Genomic DNA, 17417 nt, shown 5'->3' with positions numbered 1-17417 from the left:
TCAGAAAAGTCCCTTGTGTCAAGGAAGATGCAGATCACTATACTGTGGCAATGCTAGCAACTTAAAAAAGAGTGCTGAAAGAAAGTCAGCAAGACAGAGGTGCAAAGAACACCATACATTTGCATGATGCAAATGTGATGTGATTGACTACCCAACAGCAGAACGCACATTTTTTGCAAATGCATACGGACCATTTGCTGATATAAACCATGTGCTGTCTACAAAGCAAGTCTTAATAAGTAAGAAGGGTTAAAATCATATAGAGTTTGTCTTTTTTTAACGGACAGAATATTTGAATAGGCTCTTCACAAAGGAAGATACATGAATGGACAAAAAAATATCATGAAACGAGTTCATTCGCATTCGCGATTCCGCGGGAGAATGATAATGAAAACAGTCGTAAGGTACCAACCACACTCACTGAAATACCTAAAATTAACAAGACTGACAATACCATGTACTGGAGAGATGGTGCACCCTCTTTGGAAAACCAACCAGCACTCCCTTGCGAAGTGAGACATATACCCACACCGCCCCCCATAATTCTACTGCTGGGATTTATCCAAGATCACTGAAAGCATCCTTTCGGAAGACTCGCGCAAGAATGCTCACAGCACCTTTCTTCCTAACTGCCAAATCGGGACCACAAAACTCAGGTCTCCACTCAACAGGAGGACCGAAAAAGCGACCACTGTGGTGTATTCATACAATGACTAGTAGTTAGAGACCAAGTACCGACTCACTACTTATCCATACAACATGGATCGCAAATCTCCGTGATCCCAGATAGATACTGCATGGTTCATTTGCATAAAGCTGGAGAAATGACAGATAAGCCACAGTTACAGAAATCAGAGCTGTAGGGTCTCTGTGAGGCGGGGCATTGACAAAAGGTGGCAAGAGGGAAGCTTCCGGAGTGATTGGCGTATCGTATATTTCGACCGGAATGTTGGTTTTGCAACCATCAAACCGAACACTTAAGATCTAAGCGTTATATTCCATGTAAGTGTTTCCAGACGATACTAAGCTGGATTTTTAGTGATGCAAAAGTCAAAGCAAAGAAAAGATCTCATCAAAAACATGAGAGAAGCAGGTGTCCTGGGGAAGAAACACATTTGGGGGGCTTGGAGTCCTGGAACACTCTCATCCTCCACCTTGGACAGGACTTTTGGTTTCATATTTGTTAAAACACATATTCTCGGGGCGCCTGGGTGGCTCAGTCGGTTAAGCATCCGACTTCAGCTCAGGTCATGATCTCACGGCTCGTGAGTTCGAACCCCAAGTCAGGCTCTGTGCTGACAGCTCAGAGCCTGGAGCCCACTTCGGATCCCGTGTCTCCATCGCTCTCTGCCCCTCCCCCACTCATGTTCTGTCTCTCTGTGTCTCTCAAAAATAAACATTGAGAAAAAAAATTTTTTTAAAGAATACTGCATTTTCAGGATTCCAGGATACCACGATCCTAATACTTCATTCTCGGTTAGAAAGTCCCAGTTTCCATGACGATGTACTACCCCCAGCCATCACCACCTTTTTCTGAGATCCCTTATAAATGAGCTATGACATTTGATAGCAAATCCTGGATACGCAGCCGAGGGAATAGTACATGATTTTGACAATGCATTTCACGCTGAAACGCAAATGGGTGTGCATTCAGACTGTACATCACACACACTTGTAGGGTGTTAATTACTTGGAAAACGGAGATGCAGTGTTAGCGCCCTTTCAGAGCTCAGATCTGTCCTCAGGTGAAAAGGGGTGAGTATAAGCAGCCTCTGTCTCCAGGACCATTTACAGGCAGATTCCTGGAAATACCAGGGGACTCATAACGAAACCTTGCTTCTCAACATAATCCCAAAGCGTAGAGTCTGTTACTAAAACAGCAAGACTTCAATATACAGTTTTATGTTCAGCCTATTTTAGGACACCAAAAGTAAGAGGATTCGTGGGGCATTTTGTAATTTGTTCCTGATTTCTTTCCATCGCTCTAGAAATTGCATTCATCTGTATGATTTTAGTCCGTGGGGTGTTTAAAAAAAAAAAAGGCAAGAAAAAGCACGGAGCATAGATCTCAGGCATCTATCCAAAGGTGGCCTCACGACGAAGCTAGCCCCCCGGGAACGAGCTGGGCTCACTGACGAACGGGTTCAAGGGGGTCATGCCAGATTTGGGAGGCCATTCTAGCACAAAAGGCATGCTCGACATTATCTCCCATTCTCTGCAGAAACACCTACTGAGCCCAGGTAAGGGGGGACCACAGAAGAAAGCAGCCTTTGCATCAGCGTGCACCGGTGAGCCCTGCCCCGTCTGCCCGTTCCGTCCATATCAAATCATTCCAATGATGCGTTTACAGTGAAACCCCACGGCTCACCGTTGTTCAGAGACGACCAGTAAAGACAGAGCACCGGACTCCTTGGGGTCAGCCAACAAGGAGCCACGCTCTAGCACCGAGTAAAGGAGGGCAGGATGGGGGCCCCGTGAGCCCTGAACACAGTCATCCAAGCAGTCCAGGCTTTGAACAAATGTAGCAACACAACTCCACCACCGTGGCCCAGTCTTGTGGTTGGTTCCCCCAGTATGAGGTCATGCTCTCTGCACCCCAGTTCTGGGGCGTGGGTCCTGTCTGTATAGAGAGCAGTGATAGTACCGAACGTTGCCCAACCCTACCTGATACTCTCGATTATGACATTTGTTAGGGGCCGGATCGTGTCCCCTCAAAATGCAGAGGTTGAATTCGGGGTGCCTCAGAACGTGAGCATGACCTCCGAGAGTCCTACGAACGTGGGATCCGAAAATCTGTTCTGTAGCTCTGAGAGTGGCAAACTGAATTAAAATTCACTGGAACTCTCCTCTGGGTAGGCACAGTTCTTGGCACATGAAAGCATCCGGTTAGGAAAAGACAGAGTCCTTGTCATTGAAAAGATGAGAAACAAACACGCAAAAAAAACATTGAATAATCAAAATTCTGAGTAACAGCTCAAGGGTCACAACTGGGTGGATACCATGTTGCAGCCCAAGGATAATCCCTAGATGACTTGAAAGATAAAATTGTTATTGGAAGAATATCGAATTTTAGACCAAGTCCCCGGGACATCTAGAAAACATTTTTTCCAGCAGAGTGACTAATTAGGACACATCTGCTATGTGGTCAGTTTCATGAAATCTTGGTGACACCACCCAGTGTTAGGACCTTGATAGATTGTGACGTTTCTAGACTTGGACACAGTGTTGGTTTCTGTTTGTCTGTTTTTCACCAACACTCAACTCAGGGAATGCAGATGTGTCCGATTTGTGGATTTCTATAATAAATATGAGGTTCCGATGTTTCCGCTCTAGCCACTTTGGAAGCGACAGTTTCCTGTGCGTGGGTAGGGCTTGCTCAGCACCCATAGGAAGGTGCGCCCCGAATCCCCACCTAAGAAAATACACTTGGGTGGCACAGCTGGTTGGAGGCACCCAGGGACACACTCTGAAGCTGAAAATAAAGATGCTTAGGTTTAGTGCCCATGTTGCATTATCTTCTTATTACCTCCTCCATTAGCACAAATCACTTAGTGGTAGAAAGCACATCAAAACTATTACACAAGCACGAATCTTACCATAAACTCTCCTCCGAGCTCTGCGGAAGGGTTTCCGTAGCCCCGTCAGACAAGTTCTTTTCCCAGAACTGCCCCTGTCACCTCAGGGAGAAAGGAAAGGGCTGGAAGCATTTTTTGGAAAGCAAGTGACATAACGCAGGCTTTCTCGAGCTTGACTCCCCGAGTTACACTTGACCAGAGGATGCTCACAGGCGTGACACAGCCCCCGGGGGCTTTGCCGGGGCGGAGGGGCAAGCCACCGCTCTCTGGCTGTCACTCCGATGCTTTTCTTCCAACCCAGCAAAACGGATGCCAGCGAGGGAGGATGCTGTCCTGGAGGTAGCAGCTCAATTTATTCTGATGCAAATCGTTAGCTAACTTTGGTCCTTTACGTATCTGCCGTAACAAATTGTGCGGGGTGTACCAAATGCGTCTGATACCCCCCATGGGTTGCAAACCCCGGACAGAAAGAGCTAACACAGAGTATAGAATAAAGCAGCCCCCACCATGTGAAGTAACGCACGCCAGAGAAAAAACAAGAGTCGCATTTATTTTGCAGGCATACGCAAAACTTCAGCGCAAAGCCTCAGAGCCTTGGGTGTAGACGTGCTTAAGGGAACCCTTTCTCTCTTACCAAGTGAGGTGCTAAAGGCACCAGTGAGGGAGGATCACAATTTTCACGCCAAAAACTGGAATACATCTGCTACAGGCAGCTAGAAAACAGACGAACTATCTAAATTCCAGATGGTTCTGTGAGATCTAAGAGATGTCGTGAAGTCAGGAGAGGGAAGGCCCGTGCCATCCAGCCAAGAGGGGGACAAAGGTGGACAATTGGGAATGGGAGAGGTTCTGGAGAGGCAGCAAGGACCCGAGGCGCTGCCCTAACCATGTGACAACAAGGGGTGCGTGTCTTGCGTCCTGGTGCCCAGGGTGGCGGCACTGGGTCGTGTCCATCGGGGGCAGCCGTGAACCAAACATTGGAATCTCCACCTGTGATGCTCAGGTGCCCCTCTCCTCTACGGGACGGTGAGGACGCCACAGACACCTGCCTGCGTCTCTTGTTGGATAAGCGTTTCTGAACATGGCGGCCACTGCCCAGAACACGGCAGAACCGAATCTATTCACAAAATGGCGGGGGCGCCGACGGCCAAACACATTTCCAGCGCTGTTGTGAAAACCGCTGCAGGCCTGTGAAGTTGACATTGTTCTCACTTCTTCCTGGCGATCCTATAAACTGAACTTTGCAAGCCGATTCCTAAAACGTAAATATTTAGAAGGCGTGCTCGGTGATAAAAATACTCCATTAATAAATATTTAGGGAAACCAAAGTGTTTCTGCAAATGGTACCAAGATGAGAAATTCTTACAGCAAGAGAAAAAAAAAAAAGTCTGAGGTTAGTCATAAATGGCCAAGCCACTTGAATTCTTTGTTTTGAGAATCGAAACTTACTCCACAAAGTTGAAGGAATCCAAAATCCCCAGAAACTGAAACGCGTGTAAGGGTTAAACCTCTGGGAAGCGAAACAAAGGATACAGATTGAAAGGCGGCGGGAGAGTTTTGAGGAGATGGAGGTGCTCCAGAATGTTCTCTGTAGAAGATGGCCAAGCGGAACACACACACGCATTTGCTCACACACACACACACACACACACACACACGCAGTTATGGTTTGTCATTGGATACTTTTTGAAATACGTATTTAAGAAAGGAGCAAAAGTTTGGGGGGTTGTGGGCGGCTCAGCCGGTTGAGCTCAGGTCATGATCGCACGGTTTGTGAGTCCAAGCCCCACAGCAGGTTCTCGACTGACGGCGTGGAGCCTGCCTGGGGTTCTCGCTCGCTCGCTCGCTCTCTCTCCCAAAATAAATAAATACACTTTAATAAAATGAAAGTAAATAAACATAGGAGCAAATTTTCGGAAGCTGCTGCAGCACAAGTGGGTTCCTGACTATGGTGCCATCGTCACTCTCGTGCTCTTTTGTGCAGTGGGTACTGACTGAGCCCTGAGACACCGAGGGAGAGGGTGGGACTCAAAGGCAAAAGACCCCAAGCGCAGGCTTCGCCCTCCTGGGCTTGGGGACAAAGGGAACACACCCAGGCCTGAGGTACAATCTGCAGTGAGCATCACCCATCGTCGTGAGAACAGCAGCAGGGGGACTTCTCTGTGGCGGGAGACTGGGGCGGCCCACCCTTCCTGGTGCGCCTGGGACTGCCCAACCGAGTACCCAAAGTCCCCGGAACCTGCATGGTCCTGGGCCAGCGGCCGGGCGGTGGGCAGGCAGGTGTTCGGGTCAGGGAGGAACGGGGTGCCGAGATGACAGGAGAGAACCGAACCTGGGTGTAAGCTGGGGATCGTCAGCACGAGGACGACAGATGGTACCCAACCGCGGGGCAGGGGTTTGGGCCCCCTCCCCGGGACACGGTGCGCGTGCATCTGGTACCCAGGCGCCGGGATCGCCCTTTCCCTGGGAGGCTTTTCCTTCCGGGCTCCGATGCCCACATGCCCCGTCTCCCTTTCCAGTTCTCTTCCAACTGGCGCATGTTTACCCTTGTTTACCCCCGTCTCACCACATTTAGCCCTTCCCTTTGTGAGGGCATCGCGGGGGCTCTGTTTTTCTAATTCCGATTTTTTCCTTTGACTTGGAGAGTGAACCCATTGCTACTCCTTTCTCCCTTCCAGTCAGCTCAGCCACTACCACAAACACCACCGACACTGACTTGTCACAGTTCCGGGGACAAGCTGGGAGTCCCGGATGGGCCCAGCTTGGGGGGTGGGGGTGGGGCTGGGCCCGCTCTGCGGAGATCCCTCCTCCAGGTCTGGGACCCGCCCCTTCCCGCTGTGACCCCCGTGTGGTGGGAAGTGGGGAGACAAGGGAGCTCTGTGGGGGTCTCCCACTCAGGCGCTAGTCCCACAAGGAAGACTCCACCCTCGTGACCTAATTACCTCCCAAAGGCCCCACCTCCAAACACCATCCCAGGTCGGTGAGGGGTTAGGATTCCAACATACCAATTTGGGGAAGACACAAGCATACACTTATGTCCTCCTGTATTAGACAGTGGGCTGTGGTCCTTCTGTTTGCTTCTATCAGCACTCTCCCCAGCAGAAAACAGGTATTTACCAAAGCCAATTTTCTCCAAATCCCACTTAATGGGAACCAGGAGCAGTGGAAGCGATGAGGCAGGAGGAGAGCGTCTAATCCAGACTTGACCTCGGACAGGCGAATGGATGCATGACGAAGACGCAGAGAGACACAGAGCCACCGTGCTCCCTCCCGTCACCCCGCCTTCGTGGCCACCATCCCAAATACCCCCACCTCCGAAATGGTGCTCCCCAGGGTCCCATTCAGACCGTGCCTTCTCCTTTATCCGAATGTCGCGCCCCCAGGCAACATACAGCAAGTTGGAAAACAAAACCTGGTCACCCTCTTGCTATCCTCCTCCTTGACCTCACGCGTTGAGGAAGTCCTGAATGCTGGCCGTCCGCCTTCACCTCCCAGGCCTCCTCCAACCCTCCGCCGTCTTCCCTCTGCCCCCCTGCCCCTCCTCCATGGCTATTGCTAAAGTGATTCATTTTCCCGCTGCCAATCCAATGGATGTTTTCCTGCGTTTCTCTTTTCAGCCATCCTGCTGACACCGGACCCTGCTGATGCGCTCGTATACTTGAAATCTTTTCTCTACCTGTCTCGAAGTCTCCTATCTACCCCGGATCCCTATTATCTTTGACTGCCCTTCCTTCGCCTTCTTCCAACTCCTCTTTGGATGCTCATTTACTCAGTCAACAAACAGCTATGCAACATCACCTATTTGCCGGTGCATTAAGCCATGGCAGTAGCCTCTTCTCTGGCAGAATTTACAATCCAGCGTGCAGGGAGACGGAGGGAGAGCAAGAGGTGACGGACAAACGCGGAATGAACAAGTGTGCAATCTGATGTCAGAGAACTCTGTGTGTAGGCAAAGTCAGAGCTGGTCAAGGGTAGCGGTCGAGGAGGTCTCTAAAGGGAGAGAGGTGGTCGGAGAAGGTGTCTCCAAGAAGGACACAGTCGATCAGAGATGGGACAGGGCGAGGGCCTGGGGGAGCGCGGGTCTGACAAACAGAACAGCAAGTCTAGGATGCCGAGCAGGTGCCTGGTAGGTTGGAGGGAACGTGAAGGCCAAGGTGCTGGGGCGTAAATGACAAAGTCAGGGCCTGCACACGGAGGAAAAAATGCCAGCGTTCTCCAGGCTGCTGTCTGAGCCTTCTCTCTCTTACGTTTTCGTAGAGGAGCCTTCTCATCCATCTTCAATTAAGCTTCTGTTAAGCCCTTCATCCCGGTGACTCCAAATCTACAACTCCAGCCCGTACCTCTCAGTCAAGCGTCAGACCCGTAGTTAAGGCATCCGAGACATGACGCGTCCAAACCTGACCTCAGCATTTCCTCCCAAACCGCCACTGCTCCTCTTCTGGGATTCTCCATTCCCCGGGGGGAGGATGGGGGGGACACGTGGTCCACTAGGAAACTGAGGCCCCTTCACTCAGCCGCCAAACTGTGGTTTCCGCCTCCACAATCTTTACTACTTTGGGGGAGGGGGACACACAAGGTAGTCCGTAACGGCTCGTAAGTATTTGTTAAATGAAAAAATGAACCTGGAATCTTGGGGCTGGTGGGGACTTCAGAGGCGATCTTGCCCATCTGCTTATGGGACCCAAACTGAGAGGACAGAGTGAGCTACTCCGGGTCACGCAGGCAGCAGGGAGGACACGAAGGACTGCACAGGCTTCGCTTGTTAGGAAGCAGCAGCAGGTGCACGGCTTGCTGGGAAGGACATCGGATGTCAAAGAGACCTGGGTTCTGGGTGCCTGGGTGGCTCAGTTGGTAAAGCGTCCAACTTTGGCTCAGGTCATGATCTCACGGTTCATGGGTTCAAACCCCACATCACACTCTGTGCTGACGGCTCAGCGCCTGGAGCCTGCTTCTGATTCTATGTCTCCCTCTCTCTCTCTCTCCCTCAAAAATATATAACCATGAAAAAAAAACTGTTTAAAGAAACCCGGGTTCAAGTTTCTGACAATGCCACTTTCTGGCTCTGTGCGATCTCGAGCAAACCTAATTAATCATCGAGAACGATTTCGGCAGAAGGGAAAATAATACGAGGGAAAATGTTAGCATCACATGTGGCACGCTAGAAGCTCTCAAGAACGGTGAGTTAAATTTGACTCGGTGCTTCCTGGGGGAAGGTGCTGCCCTGGAAAGCACGCTGTGGCTCCTAAGATGATGCAAACAGTCTGTGACTTTGACGGGCTCTTCCTGCGGCTGCTGGAGAAACAGGACGTGACTGTGAGGCGGGCAGAGAGTCCCCACGCTGGGGCTGGGGGGTCCACCTGCAAGGCACGGAGCAGAATAAATGTCGGGAAGAGCTTCTCGTGGAAACAACTGACGAAGCCTTGGGAACTCGAGGTCTGCATTCTGAGCAAGGGCATGAACAGAGGACCCATCGCCCGAGAGTGCAAGTCCCCGCGTGACAGATGCAGTAACAAGACCGAGTCAAGGGGGGCTTGTGCAGACGACATGGGTCAGGTCTACGAAGGACGAGGAAGCCTCCCACCGCCTGAGCTCCACACCACAGCCTCTGGGAGGAAGAAATTGGAAGTTGCATCAGACGCGGAGGTTTGGGGAGTCTTCTGGTGCGCAGTCTGGAGTTGTACGTTCCGAATACACCTCGGTACTGGATGCACACTTCTAGAGCAAGTGTTTTGCTGTCGAAAAGAACCCTCACGTCTTAGACTCCAGACACAGATGGTCCCCCTCCCTCAGTCTATGAGGGCTTAGATTCTGATGCTCAGGGGAAAAGACAAGGTAACCTCACTGACCCCCTTGCCCGGTGTGCCCTCTCTGAACACGGCCAGTTACCCGGAGACGGAGCAGGGTGAACTCTGCGGGTCACCTGCCTGCCGCCTGCCCTCTGACCCACCTGATCCTTGATGTGGCCTTGTCCCGGGAGAGCAGCTGGGGGGGCCTTCAGGCTGATACCCTGAATAATCAGCCTAGAGGGAGGTCACCGGAGAGGGATCACCCCAAGGCCAACCCCATAGAGGCCGCCTCCCAACACCGTCCCCTCCTCCTATGTAACGGTTCCAGCGAATGCTAACCACTCCGCTGGCCAGAGCAGAGGTCTGCTGACGGCTTCTGGATTCGGCCTGCTTTCAGATAAGCAGCGAGGGCTGTTGGCAGCCAGGGAGGAATGAATCATGAGGGAAAGACCTAGACTATCTTAGAGTCACGACAAGCATGACCCTCCCCTTTGATGCCAAGAGAACTAGAGCAACGGGGATCCAGGCACCGAACGGTGGCTGGAATCTCAGAATCTGGTGTGAGGCCCACCCACAGCTCGGTTCTCCCTCTCGTCTAGCCGGGATCTCCTCTGAGTCGTCCAAACTCCCTGAGCCTTGGTTTCTGTATCAACCACATCTTTGATTCCCTGGGTTCCGCTACGCGGACATTCGACGCTCAAGAGAGCGAACAACTGGCCTGCCAGGACAGGTTTCAGTCAATCCAGATCTCATACTCTTTATTGGGCCTCCTAAGCCCCTTTCCAGTGGCCCTAATCACCCTCCAGCCAGGTCCCAGACAGCTAGTGACAGTCCTCGCGCCCCAGAGTCGGAGGCGGTTTTTCTAAACGACTAACCCTAAGCCTGTTCACCCTGCCTTGACCGCCCCTTCCTGTTCCTCGCCTACATCTCCCACTCTCTCTGCCTCCCCACTGACCCTGGTTCTTCTCCACGTGGCCGTGTGTCCCATCCTTCTCGAAGGGACCGTATGATAAACTTCCTCCTTCATGACCGTCCTTTCCACGTCCGTGTGTCTTACCATACCTGATTAAAACACGTCTTGGATACACTTTCTTTAAATTTTATTTTAGAGAAAACGAGAATGCGGCGGGGGAAGGGGCAGAGGGAGGGAGAGAGAGAGAGAGAGAGAGAGAGAGAGTCTGAAGCAGGCTCCACGCTGAACACGGAGCCCAATGGGGGTTTGATCCCACGACCCACGGATCATGACCTGAGTGGAAATCAGGAGTCGAATGCTCCACTGACGGAGCCACCCAGGTGCCCCAAGGCAAATCGTGGGTACTCTTAAAATAGTTTCCATAACTTCAAAGAAGGGATGATGAAATCTATGTCTACCTCAAAGGGTGGCTATGGGGATTGAGTATAGTTGCCCACCTAAGGGACTTGGCATAAGGTCCCTGTCGGGGCCTGATAAAGCACGGTGATTATCACCATCATTAGCACCTGGAAATTTCTATATGCCTGGGCTTCCAATGATGCTGCCAGAACGTGTCTGTCTCCATCCCAGGTTCCTCTTTCCCTTTTAATGGGCTCAGGTGGGCCCTCTCCTGGCAACAGCAAAAGGCCACCATGCTTCCGTGCAGCTTCCGTCCCACCGTGCTTCCAGAAAAGTCTGAGGTTCATGCCCCATTGGCTTACTTGAGTCACGAGTCCCTCCCTAAGGTCTGGAGGTTCTGATGGGCAGGGCCAGAAGTTGGGGGTGGGGTCATCCCCACCAGAAGCACACAGACGAGAGGGTGACTCCTTAGAGGAAAACTGGGGTACACGAGTGAGGGGTTCTCTCTCTCAAAAATAAATAAATAAACTTAAAAATTTTTTAAATAGTAATCTCAAGTCCCCAGAAAGGGCAATGAAGACAAAAATGCGGCTAAGATGGCTAAGAGACAAAGAAAGCTTCTTATCACACAATAGTATAAGAGGAAGGAAGGAAGGAGGGAAGGAAGGAAGGAAGGAAGGAAGGAAGGGAGGAAGGAAGGAAGGGAGGAAGGGAAGAGGGGAGGGAGGGGGGGAGGGAGGGAGGGAGGAAGGAAGGGTGAGAATGCCCTTCCTAACATCTTATCCATGGAAAAACCCACTCCACCAGTAGACATAACAACAGAACAGAAGAAAAACTTAGAGGTTTTGCTAAGGAGTATCTGTCCACCTCTGTGCTCTGTCATTAGGAAGAGATTCAAATGTTGCCTGTGGCTTCCTTATAAATTAAAAAATTTATATTTGTAGTTAGATTTTATATAGGTCATGGTTTTTGGACTGAGGTGCTATTTTACGGTATGATCCTCCCTTTCTGACAAATAATTATTTCTTGGGGACAATAATTTCCTCCTGTAAAGCTTTAGACATCCGGGATTCTGAAGGTTCCCAAGGTTCTCCTTCCCACCGCATGGACATCCTTGGGTCTTTCTGGGGTGACTGCTGGACAGGACGGGGAAGCAGTGTGCTTCACGGTGAGGACAGCGCAAAAAGGAAGCCGCATTCCCCACTGCTGCATTGTGATGGTCTTCCCAGGTTCTGGAAAGTCTAACCCCAATTTAAAGCCGTATTTAAGCCCAATCTAAACCTACGTTGGTACGATCAGTAGTAACTGATTAAAAAAAAGAAGAAGAAGAAAGAAAGCAAGCTACTGCCCTGGGCCATGTGGCCAAGCCACTTGCAGAGAGCAGGTAAATATCAGCCTCCCGGTAGACGTTTTTGCTGATCGCACTGTTTCCCCCTCACAAAATTGGCCACGGGTTGTAGAACTGTCATCTCTGCTGTCTATTCCCAAGCCGACTGAGCACTTTTATTAAATTCTCACGGTGTGACATTGAAATACTCCCTGTGGGGAGGCCTGGCCTTGAGCTGTTGGGGTGCTCCGGGCTGCACAGGACTCCCCAGGGTTAGAGCTACACTTTGCGTCTGGCCCGTGGACACATCCCGAGCCACGCCGCACACGCAGGCTGCCCCCTCCGAGCCCACAGCCCCTCCGGCCTCCAAGCCTGGCACTCGCACTTTCCACCTGGATGCCGCCCCTGTTCCCTGTTCCTACACCTGTCACAGTTGCATTCAGTCTCAACCATCCAGCCATGAGGGTCCCCGCCCCCTCATCTAGGCTGGGTCAGGTGGCTGTCCTGTGTGCGTCCTGCCACTTACTTAACTACCTAACACTCTACAGCATAAGTGCTTGTTCTCACAACTTCCTAGCCAGAAAGATCTAGAATGCACTTCTTTTCTTATCCCCGGGTCTAGCATGTTACCTGACATACAATAAGCATTCCAGACACTAACTGTTAAATGAATCACTGAATAAATGAGTAGGACTAGGAGTATCTATTTAGAAATATTTCTAGAAGTTTCCTGAAAGCCCCAGAACTCCCCTCAGCTGACTATTTTGTCCGCGTCCCTTCTGGACTCTGCACGAGAGACTCGCGTGCTCCGGTGATGCCCTAGTTACGCCCTTGTGTGTACGGATTAATTAAGGACAACCAGCAAGATGGAGGGCTAAGTGTCACAGCATCTCAGAGGCTCCCCAGAATGGCAAACGGGTCACCCAACATTTTCTGACTAAAACAGTCTCTCGTAAAGCTAGTGCCTGACGGATTTCTTGGCAAAGCGACTTTCTCTGAGCTGCCGCAGGAGTGGCAGAGGACGGGGCAGTATCTGGACACCCCACATCCCTATACAGGCAATAGGCTTTGGGGACCCAGCACCCACCATCTCTCTGTCCTCACCTGTCCATCTGTCTTCACCTCACTTTTTCACCCCAGACACATAGGGCATCATTTCAGCTTCCTAAAGGTGAAAAGCTCTTTCTGGTTTCAGGGTCTTCGCACATGCTGTTCCCTCTGCCTGGCATGCTCTTCCCTGGCTCCTTTCACTTTGTCTGATGTCACCTCTCTTGAGAGGGCCCTGCCTGGCCATCATACCTAAGGCAGGTGTCTCCTTTCTCAGCCTCTGGTGCTTGCCTTTAGGGCAGGTACCACGAGCAAGCTGGCCCCTTTCCTGTCTCAAACCACTTCTGGTCTCTCGGCACCACGAGAGCAGAGCTGATCCTGTCTCTCCCAGCCTCATATTCTCAGGGCCTGGCACACAGTAGGTGTTCAAGAAATATTTCTCAAGTACACAACCCTCATTCTTCAGGCTTATGAATCACGCAAAGACCACCTTCTCCCTCCACTTAAGCCCACAGAGGGCATTTATTCAGGCTACGGTTTTCACATTCCGAGTTGCAGACAACAAATGTGAAATTCCATTTGGCCACGTTGACGATTCACTGCCTGTTTTATGGAGTCGATTGGAAAAAAAAAAAATGCCTTGTGCCTTATACTTTTTTTCTCCCTTAGCTGTGTTTTGTATCTTTTTATTCTACTTTCTTCTTCTCACGGGCAATTTGGTCATTCCTGATTTCACGTCACCAAAAGAACAGGATTCTTTTTATTTCCTTGTTGAGAACGCCCTCGTCCATAGAGAGATACTTTCATGATGGGCCTACGTGAAATTTCTGGGTGGTTCCACCCTAACGGGAAGTGTATTTTGCAGGCGGCCAGAACATGAGCAAGTTTTGGCGGAGTTCAGGACCGTATGTGGCCCTTGGGAGGTTTCTTCTTTGACCTGCTATCTCTGGGGCCGCTGTGTCTATTTTGAGAAGCACTTAGAGTGAATCTTCGGCGGTGGCGATTGGTGCGGATTAAGCTTAAACTACCGCGGGTTGAAATAACAGAGGCACGTGTTGACAGTCCAAACCACCCCACTCCCTTCCTCTAACCTATCTGTGCATTTTGCTTTCCTACACTCAAGAATCTTCGTAGAATGGCATTTTTCCTACGCACAGAATACAGACCCTTCTAGAAGAGCCCACCCTCGTGGAGGAATCCTTTTGTGAAGTCTGAAGTTCGCTTTCTCAGCCTGTCTCCTCGACTCTTTCCCCTCAGAGCAAAGTTACCAAGTTGTCCCCTTAAGAACTACAGGGATTTGAAGACAAGGTATTTCTGTGCACAGATGATACAAACCTAAGATTGCTCTCTTGGGTTTTATGTGACTCAAAGCACACGTGTAGATATGTGCGTGTGTAAGTAATGATGACAAGGGCTTATGTGTATAAATAATATACACACAACACAGAGCAATCTGCATGCATTCTCCCCCATCGAATCCTTGCGAGCACTGCACCCATTTTCAGATGAGTAAACACCCAGCCATTAAGCGGTGCGGCTGGCATTCAGCCACGGGAAGCCCCATCTCAGTGCCCATTACAGCCAGCCTGGCTTCCTCTGTGTACTTGAGCTTGTGTTCACACATACGAGAGTGAGTACACACATTCACATCACACACCCGCGTAAGATAAATTCAGGCACAAACACACTAACACATATGTAAATGCTTAGGAAATGTTTCTGCAGGGACATATAATAATGCACTGTTAACCCGTGGACTCTAGGGAGAAGGTATGAAATTGTTACACAACACACTTTTCTAATCATCCCTGTCCTTTGAAACAAACATGCGTTAGTTTCGTACCTAAAACCCCCAACTTACTGATTTTGCTGTACATGTTCCCACTAGAAATGCTTGTTAGGTCATTGAACGTTAGGCATAGCTTACGTGTTTGTTTTTTTCTTTTGTCTTTGGAAGGGCAAGGAATAAAAATTGGTGGAACGAGAAAGCATACATTCAACAGGAAGCAACCTCTTGAGATCTCCTTGCCTTCAAGAACAGGAAAGGCAAAAAGAGTCTGCACACAACTTACCCCTAAACGTGTAACGTTGTCGCCCAGCTTCTCCCAGACCCGACTCTGGCTTTCTTATTTGATTATTTCTGTGTGTTGAATGCTGATCTGTGCTAATCTGCTAAACAGTTTACATGCAGCATTTAATTTTCATATTTGTTTAGGAAACTGAGTCACAGAGAGGTAAAACAGCCAGAGATTCAAGCCCAGCAGGCTGGCTCCGGGGTCAGTGCTCTTAGCCTGTCCTGATACCATTGAGAATTTCCTGGGCCCCCCAAATGCCCCTTTGATGTTCTCTTCCTCTCTGAGTCTTCTCTACCTGCCCTTTCAGGGTGACTGCCTCCTTTTAAAGGCTGCAACATACATTTTAGGGCTAATTGTATCATTTGCAGGAATTCAGTTGCCCACACCAAAATCAGAACACCAATATTCACCCTTCTTGAACCATGTCTCTGTCTTCCTGTGTCCTCTGAAAATCCAGGGTTTGCATTTAGAATGCCGTGCTCCCATGAGATCCTGATACAGCACATAAAATGAGCATCATAAGGGGCGTGTGGGTGGCTCAGTCAGTTAAGTCTCCGACTGGCTCAGGTCGTAATCTCATGGTTCCTGAGTTTGAGCTCAGCATCAGGGACAGCTCAAGCCTGGAGCCTGCTTTAGATTCTGTGTCTCCCTCTCTCTCAGCCCCTCCCCTACTCGTGCTTTGTCTGTCTCTCTCTCTCTCTCTCTCAAAAATAAATAAACATTAAAAATTTTTTTAAATGAGAATAATAAAAGTATCTGCCCTACTGGTTAATGGCGAAAAAGGACTCAAGGGGTAACTAGCTATGGACCTTGGTCAGCCAATGATAGCTTTTGTCCCAGGAAAGACCCCTGATTCCTCCAGGTTTCTGCATTGTCGAGGGCCCTCAGTCGTGCAGGGGGGACTCCCGTGCTGCAGTAAGAAGGCTGGCAATTGCCGGAAGTGGTTAGAATCCAGTCTCCAGAGGGGTCTCAGGTCAAATTCTGGTTCTATTACTTCCTTGCTGTCCAATCAAACCCTGGAGCTTCAGTCTACGCAAGTGTGAAATGGACTAAAGAGAGTAGCCAAGTATGGGATTTGGGATTAAGTGTGTCACCCCATGGAAAGTGCTTGCCACGCAGTAAGTCAGTGGTGGTTCAATTTACTGAGCATTTATTGAGCGCTTATTGCATGCCTGGCTTAGGGACACAGGCTTGGCGAAACGTAAACGGTTATGATGCTACGTATTCCACTTGCATTCTGCGCAGCAGGAAGTACTCCTTCTTTGTAACGTTCACCGTGACTGCCTTTCTTTTCGTCTTATTTTCCATTTTGCACTTGCCCTCACAGCCCCGCAACCGCCTGCATTCCACCGTCCTCGACCGGTGTTAGAAACAGGATTCTCAGAGTTAGGCACCACCCTCCGCGTCCTGGCCGACGCTGGAGGATCCAAACCTCACCCAGGGGTCCCTCTTGGAGTTCTCCAAGAAGGGGTGGGAGGACAGGGGTGCGGGGAGCACAGGAGCGTGACCGAAAGGTCACTATGAACCAGGCGCATCTAGATCTGCTCGGTGCCAGGGACCACGACCCCGGGGGCGCCCGGCGACCGGGACCCCATTCTCCGGGCTGGCGCCGGGAGGAGGAAGAGGAGGAGGCACCGAGGCCAGGTCCCCGCCGGGGGTAGGAGAGCCGCGGCGCCACCCCCCGCCGGCACGCTCTCTCCCGGGCGGGCCTCCGGCGGCCCCGGCACAGCCCCGCCCCTGCAAACCACACCCGGCTCCGGCCTCCAGGAGGCCCCGTCGGCCCCGCCCCCTTCGCGCTCGCCCCACCCCCGGCCTCGGGCGACAACGGCTCGGCCACGCCCCCTAATTATCCACATTCCGCCCCCCGGCCTCTCGGCTGCCGCAGCGAGGTCCGCCCCTCCATGTTGGCCCGCCCCCTACTTATTCCTACCCCGCCCCGGCCTAGCAGCCGCCTGGGCTAAACCCCGCCCCCACGGCCTGGGGGGAGCGGGGGGACACGCTGGTCCACACCCCGCCCCTGCCTCTGGCCCCCACGGCCCCTGATCGGCCACGCCCCCTCCGCTCTTGCCCCGCCTCCGTCCGATAGGCCTGCGGAGGCCTGCTCCCTGCTCCCCCTCCCTGTCCCCCTTTCTCCCTCAATCCCCGTCTCCCAAGTAGCCTCGGCTCAGGCACCGCCCTGCCCCCAGGCCCCGCCCCGGCGCGGAGACCACCCCTCCCCTCCGAGCCCGGGTCCCCGCCTCGCGCGCCCCGCCCCCGCTCCCGCCCCCGCCCTCGCGGCCCCGCCCCGGCGCGGGG

The sequence above is a fragment of the Herpailurus yagouaroundi genome, unplaced genomic scaffold (genome assembly GCF_014898765.1).
Source record: "Herpailurus yagouaroundi ecotype Mexico unplaced genomic scaffold, PumYag 202, whole genome shotgun sequence".
Classification (NCBI taxonomy): Eukaryota; Metazoa; Chordata; class Mammalia; order Carnivora; family Felidae; genus Herpailurus; species Herpailurus yagouaroundi.
The sequence above is the reverse complement of the archived record's forward strand: the minus strand, read 5'-3'. Positions refer to the sequence as shown.